Source organism: Abramis brama (genome assembly GCF_963993115.1).
Source record: "Abramis brama genome assembly, chromosome: 9".
Lineage (NCBI taxonomy): Eukaryota > Metazoa > Chordata > Actinopteri > Cypriniformes > Leuciscidae > Abramis > Abramis brama.
Genome location: NC_139971.1, coordinates 43,392,874 through 43,400,243, shown reverse-complemented (window position 1 = coordinate 43,400,243; position 7,370 = coordinate 43,392,874). Strand labels below are relative to the sequence as shown.

The following is a 7,370-nucleotide window of genomic DNA, read 5'->3' as shown; positions in this document are numbered from 1 at the left end:
AGTCGACTACAACAGGAGCTCAATGATAAAACAGCTCAACCTTGAACATTTCCATGACAAGCTTTATTCAGATGTGTCCCAAACTACTGAGAAATGATCAAACCCAATCCCAGACAGACTATATATACTGTGTGTGTATATATATAGTTAAAAGAAGAAAGCATGTTAAAATATCTTGACCTCAATGATCATCCTGACCACATGTGATTTTTCATCATGTATTTGATATAAACCTACACTGTTAGCAATTGATGTAATTTTTACAATAAAATTTACAACAACATATTGTATTCATGTTTTTATTGTAAATACAAATGCATGATGGGAAATTTATGGACAGTCCTGTAATTTTGTTGTAACTACACTGTAGAAGCATTATTTTACAGCCACCGCATAGCATTGTGGGATTGCTGCGATTTGAATTTTGAAATTGCGCGGTACCGCGGCGGCCAACGGCACCAGAATCAAACACTTTTGGAAGAAGCAGCTTTTGGAAGGAACACATCTCAGGTATGAAACGTTAACATGAAATCTATTTTTATAAGTCTATGGATATATTAATACCGGTCATATGAGTGGTGATTGTTTCGTTTGGTATATTTCAGTGACATTAGCTTCTGTGACGTTCGCCCCGACTCGACTCGCTCACTCCCGGTAAAACAACACCATGAACTGACCGCGGTGAAGTGGCGTCTTCTTACTCAACCCATACGGAAAAAAGTTACCACATGCAGCTACAAGGTACGAGATATTCACAATTTTTCGCTTGGTATATTTCAGTAACATTAACTAGAGTAATGTTAGATATAACGTTAGCTCAACTCGCCCCGCTCACTCCCGGGTAACGACGTTATAAACCTGAACTGACTGCGGTGAAGCGGCGTCTTCTTTAAGTTACTCAATCCATAAAGAAAATAGTAACGTTACCACATGCAGATACACGGCACTATTTTCAATGGAAAAACAAACATGGTGAGTAGAATCGAGTAGAGCTGAGCTTGTAACGTAGCCTAACGTTAATGGAAAACCACCACAATGACGATAGCTCAAATAACGTTAGCCCAGACTGTTAAAAATAAGCATTAACGTTAGCCCGATCAGTTAGCTCAGGTTATTATTGCATTGATTACACGTGCTACTGGACAGGCTGTCGTAACATTATTAGGGCTTTGCTGTCTTGTAATCGGGGGTCTTGAAGCCGTGGTTTGCACACTAGCATAAACGAAGTTTGTAACGTTAGATTTTACGGCCACTGAATAAACACAAGCACATTTTAGTTGAAATATGGGCTTTAATTAAACGACAATGCTGGTATCTTTAATTATGTGAGTCAGCTATAACTGTGAGATAAGCTGAATATAGCATCTGGTATGCTCATATGTTATAACATTACTTTGTGCTTGGCAAACCAGGTTGGAAGAGCAGTCATGTAACTGTCTGTATCTAAAATAAACTGCGCGTGCGCAACTAAATCCAACCAGCATCGTCATAAAATATATTTTTTTCCGGAGCCTGGGTTCTGTTGAAAAGCTTTCAATGCTCTCTTTGTCTTCAGAAAAGGCAGCAAATTATCAGTAGTATTAAAATTAAGTTAACCATTTTGTTTGTCTCAAATTACATGTGGCTGCCTGGCAGACTATATGGACTAAAATAATAATAGATTTTTCATTTGGCATTTGTGTAATTGGTAATACATTTGGTAATGTTTACGTTTTTTATTCCCTAGCCTAGCCCTCTGCCACAGCTGCTGATATCCAGAGAGAGAGAGAGAGAGACCTATCCAGCACACCTTGCTTAATTGTGCAAGGTAAATTCTTCCCTTATTTTATAGAGTAGTTCACTTTTAAATGAAAATTACCCCATGATTTACTCACCTTTTATTATCATATTGTGTTAATGCATTTCAGGAGAGACACTAATCGCAACAAGTGTTCATAGAAGGAACAGTTGTGATGGGGCCCAAAACAGTCTTTTGAATGGAGTGGCTGAAACCTTCGCTGCTTACTATGTGTTCAACATGCAGTATCCTAAAGACGCCTCAGGGACTTTATACAAAGGTATGTTTAAACTGTTTACACACTAATAAAGAAAATGAGGTAACACTTTACAGTATGGGTACATTAATTATCATGAATTCATGTATAAATTCATGCATGAATTACGCATTCATTCATGCATTAATATCTCATGAATCATCAGGAAATAACACAAGTTCAACGTTTTTCATTCATGACTTCATGAGTGAACAACACCTTAATAAAAAAATTAACTAAGATGAGTACATCATCATGAATTATGATTTATTACGCATGATCGTGATGCTTTTCTTTGTTCACATATGCGACCATTAGCACATTGTTCATCAGTGTTTCTAAGGACCAGTCACCACTTTAGTTGAGGGGCCACACACATGAAGTCATTGATAGATGATGCTTAGTTAATGATGACTACTGTATTTGAATGTCAACAGAATCTGTGTGCTCTGAGCTGTGATTGGTCTATTTTGGGGTCTGTCCAACTACCACAAGCGTTTGCTTCGTCCACCTCCTTTTCAAACCATGCACTTGTATAATTTGTCTGCTATGTTGCCTGTTATGTTGATTGTGAGAAAATTAGAATGCAGGTTTGAAATAAACATCATCATCATCATCATCATCACCTGCAGGCTTTGAAGAAGACATGAACTGTTGACATTCAAATACAGTAGTCATCATTAACTAAGCATTATCTATCAATGACTTCATGTGTGTGGCCCCTCAACTAAAGTGGTGACTGGTCCTTAGAAACACTGATGAACAGTGGCATAACTGTGAACAAAGAAAACATCATGATCATGCGTAATAAATCATAATTCATGATGATTTACCCATCTTAGTTAATGTTTTAATTAAGGTGTTGTTCACTCATGAAGTCATGAATGAAAAACGTTGAACTCGTGTTAGTTCCTGATGATTCATGAGATATGAATGCATAATTCATGCATGAATTTATACATGAATTCATGATAATTCTTACTGTAAAGTGAATCCATCATTCTCATATGTAACGTCCCATGAATTATTACCTTATTACCAGTATTGTTAGGTTCTATGATATATTCTATGCAATGATGTCAATAGATAGGTTTCCATCCAATTAAAACATAACTTTTAAACGCATTCGTAAAAATTTGGCAAAAAAACCCTCTAATTGGAGAGCATTTCAATCAACTCTGTTATGCGAATTATAAATGGTCACGCACCTAGGAGTCGTGAACAGCTGTGGGATCAAAACGTAAGGTTGACAGGGCAACTTGAAACACCTGATATAATTGCAAAAAATGCAAATTTGTCAATCCACATAGTTTTTGTTCACATTAGAATATTTTATGTGAATTTTAACCGTTTCCAGTCAGGATTTCTTTTTCAAATGGTTAAAATGTGCATTAAAAAGTTGGATGGAGACCCAGCTATTGCTGTTAAGTGTCTGTTCTATAGTAGAGTTGGTTTTCCCCTGCAGGACATAATTTGTGTAAACAGAAGAGACTGACGGACAACAATTTAACATTACAACTTTCATTAATTCATTAAATTAAATTGTATGGTTAAAGTTGTTAATGTTAAATAAATACATCAAAGTCATTTTATTTTATGAGCAAGTAGGTTACTTATGTTTTTTATACAGTATTTGTCATTATTTAACAGATATGAAAACTTTAACTTTTTTCCTCTCTCTCGGTTTTCAGAGCTTTTTGTGGAATCCACTCCCAGACGGGCAGTAAAGCCGAGAAGAGACACAGGCTCAACGCACCTGTTTGCACCCTCCTAAGAAAACTGGACTTTGAGTTGATGGGATAGTAACATGAACAACTTCCCCTATGCAGTTCAAGTCTGGCTGGACACCTTTGTTCCATATCATCATGTTCCCCCTGATGATTGGCTGCCTGGATGTCTGGAAGTGAGCTTCTTCATTAAAGGGATACTCCACTTTTTTTGGAAATAGGCTCATTTTACAACTCCCCCAGAGTTAAACAGTTGAGTTTTACCGTTTTCGAATCCATTCAGCCGATCTCCGGGTCTTTAGAAGAATGTCAGTAACCAGACAGTTTTTGGTCCCATTGACTTCCATAGTAGGAAAAAATATATACTATGGAAGTCAATGGGACCAAAAACTCTGACATTCTTCTAAAGACCCGGAGATCGGCTGAATGGATTCGAAAACGGTAAAACTCAACTGTTTAACTCTGGGGGAGTTGTAAAATGAGCCTATTTCCAAAAAAAGTGGAGTATCTCTTTAAAAGTAAAATTTTGTTTTATGTGTGATAAAGTGGATACTTTTGTAATATGTATTTTTGCACAGTTTGTTAATTAAAAAAAAAGAAAATATACCATTGTTGTGTTTTTAATTGGCCAATACGGAAAATGACAGCTTTTTACTTGTAATATTTATACTTGTAATGTTTTACAGTATATTGATTTGTCCTGTGAAATTACAGGAAATTCCTGGCTACTGAGTTGCCGTAAATATAACATTTTGCTGTAATATTTACAGTATTCTATCCTGTGAAATTACAGGAAATTCCTGGCAAATACCAGTAAATATACATGATTATTGTAATTAATTACAGTAGGGATGTTGTATTAAGTATTACAATAACAGTCCTGTATACTGTTTACAGTAAATTTACGGCAACTATTAGCCAGGAATTTCCTGTAAAATTACAAGAACTGTCTAACAGTGTAGATCAGGTTCAGAAGGTTTGACATCGATCCGGCTCTACAGTCCTCTGGTTTTGAATGCATGATTAATTCAGGAATAAAACAAAAATTAAAAACACATTTAACGTCTGACACAACCAGATCTCCAACATACTGTACCTAGGAGTGTCCGTCTTACTTAAAACTGAAACATCATTCCAATAAACATATTTTTCTATATTTCCGAGAAGAGTTGAAGGTTTCTGAGAAGAGCAGAATCACAACTGAACTGCTGGAAACAAACTAAAGAAACTAAACAACACTAAATGATGAAGTGTGTATATAATGAGACATAAAGTTACAATCCACACACACATTTCATCCAGCAAACCCTCAGTCCTCTATCATCCCCACAGTGATCAAGAGTATTTCTGTTATCAGCCGAGGACTCGTGTTTCTCCTCTAGATTATTCAACCAGTCTCTCAAAGTTACCAGATTTACAGCGACTTATAGTGTTGAAGAACTGTAAAGTCTGAGGTTAGGGGATCAAATCTTCTTCATCTTTTCTAAATAATATACAGTCAAACCAACATTTATTCAGACACCTTCAACATTTCTCACATTATTCGCTATAGTTTAGAAAATTGTAATAAAATATGAGCAGAACTCAGTTGATATTTCACTGGTTTTGTCCATCTTCTGTTAGACTGTCTCACACATGAATTATGTTGAATATCTGTCAGCTGTTAAATTTAACTACACAATTAGATAATACCAGTTTAGCTCAACCAATCACCAAGCAATGCTTCATTTTGTTCAGTCTGTGTGTAAAAAGAGCATTAGCAATTAAAGACAAAACACACTTCAGCAAAACATGATCAGGTCAAAGTGTCCGAATCATTTTTGGTCGCATATTTTTATAGATGTTACTGGAAGTCACTGTATGAAGAATTGTTGAGTATAATATGTCATAGTTTACTTTATTTGACCATTTACCATTTAATTGACCATTATTCATGTTTTATCATGTCTTTCTGAAAGCAGTTTTTCCTCCTAATCTGACGATGATGGTGTCATACATTTAACTTCTTCAGCTCAAATCATGCACGAACACTTTAGGGTCAAAATCAAAAGGTGATTGTGTCGTTGAACTGTAAAAGCGCTTCATTCATACAGTCATATTATTGAGTGTCAGGATTTCTCTCATCCATCTCTGTTTACTGCTATTCCAACAATATATTTAGTTCGACAAAAACAACTCATATATGGGATTTAATCATGACAGAAATTTATGAATTAGTAAATAAAAGGTTGCACACGATTATAAATGATGCTAGAAAAATCAGATGTTTATTAAAAATAAGCATTGCATTTTCTTACAAACTTGCAAAAAGTGTAGAGGATAAAATTCAAATGAATTGAGTAAAGTTTAAGTCAGGCTAAAAGCAAGTTCAGAGCTGCTTTTATTAAGTTGTTTTATTAAAATGTTACACGGCTGCTACATGAAAGCATAAATGATCCGGTAATTAATTTCTGACACTGATTTCCATAAGTGAAGTCATACAGAAGCGGTCACATGTTGTGTGTTGATATGAAATATCAAAGATGCTAATTTACTTAAAGTTTAAAGTCTGATATGTTGAAGAGGAGGAGTGTCATTATTATATTCATAATCATAATCTCAGAATTTCTGGCTGCTGATGGGACTGAAGGGTTTGGACGTTTCCTCGGCCATGAACGCCTCAATCTCCTCCACGGTTCGAGGAACGCAGGTCAGAAGCTCCACGCCGTCAGCCGTGATTTATATTATAATATTATATAATTACAAATCATCAACAAAATTATCAGCAAAAATGATATGAAGTTAAAGGAAGGACTACTTATGAATTGATGTGAATCTGTAAATCTCCATCAAGTGTATCTGGAAAATATGTATTGTTTGTAATAATTCTGACCCAACACATCTGAGATTAAGATGTCAGTTTCAGCATCAAGATTATGATGTTTAAAACACACTGATCCTGTTTAAAAAAAAAAAGAGAATATCTGTAATAATGATGAACTAAATTCAGCAGCGAGTTCGACTACAACAGGAGCTCAATGATAAAACAGCTCAACCTTGAACATTTCCATGACAAGCTTTATTCAGATGTGTCCCAAACTACTGAGAAATGATCAAACCCAGACTAGATAGATAGATATAGATAGATAGATAGATAGATAGATAGATAGATAGATAGATAGACAGAGTTAAAAGAAGAAAGCATGTTAAAATATCTTGACCTCAATGATCATCCTGACCACATGTGATTTTTCATCCTGTATTTGATATAAACTTAGATCAGGTTCAGAAGGGTTGACATTGATCCGGCTCTACCAGTCCTCTGGTTTCGAATGCATGATTCATTCAGGAATAAAACAAAAATTAAAAACACATTTAACGTCTGACACAACCAGATCTCCAACATACTGTACCTAGGAGTGTCCGTCTTACTGAAAACTGAAACATCATTCCAATAAACATAATTTTCTATATTTCCGAGAAGAGTTGAAGGTTTCTGAGAAGAGCAGAATCACAACTGAACTGCTGGAAACAAACTAAAGAAACTAAACAACACTAAATGATGAAGTGTGTATATAATGAGACATAAAGTTACAATCCACACACACATTTCATCCAGCAAACCCTCAGT

General features: G+C 35.4%; 1 long non-coding RNA gene across 1 annotated transcript; it reads left to right on the top strand.

Annotated features, from left to right (window-relative positions):
• The first annotated feature begins 231 nt into the window (after positions 1–231).
• On the top strand, positions 232–4,090 carry LOC311089901. The gene is made up of 5 exons (XR_014607781.1): positions 232–510; positions 606–741; positions 1,727–1,807; positions 1,908–2,057; positions 3,725–4,090. It is a non-coding gene; the product is annotated as an uncharacterized lncRNA (long non-coding RNA).
• The last annotated feature ends 3,280 nt before the right edge of the window (positions 4,091–7,370 follow it).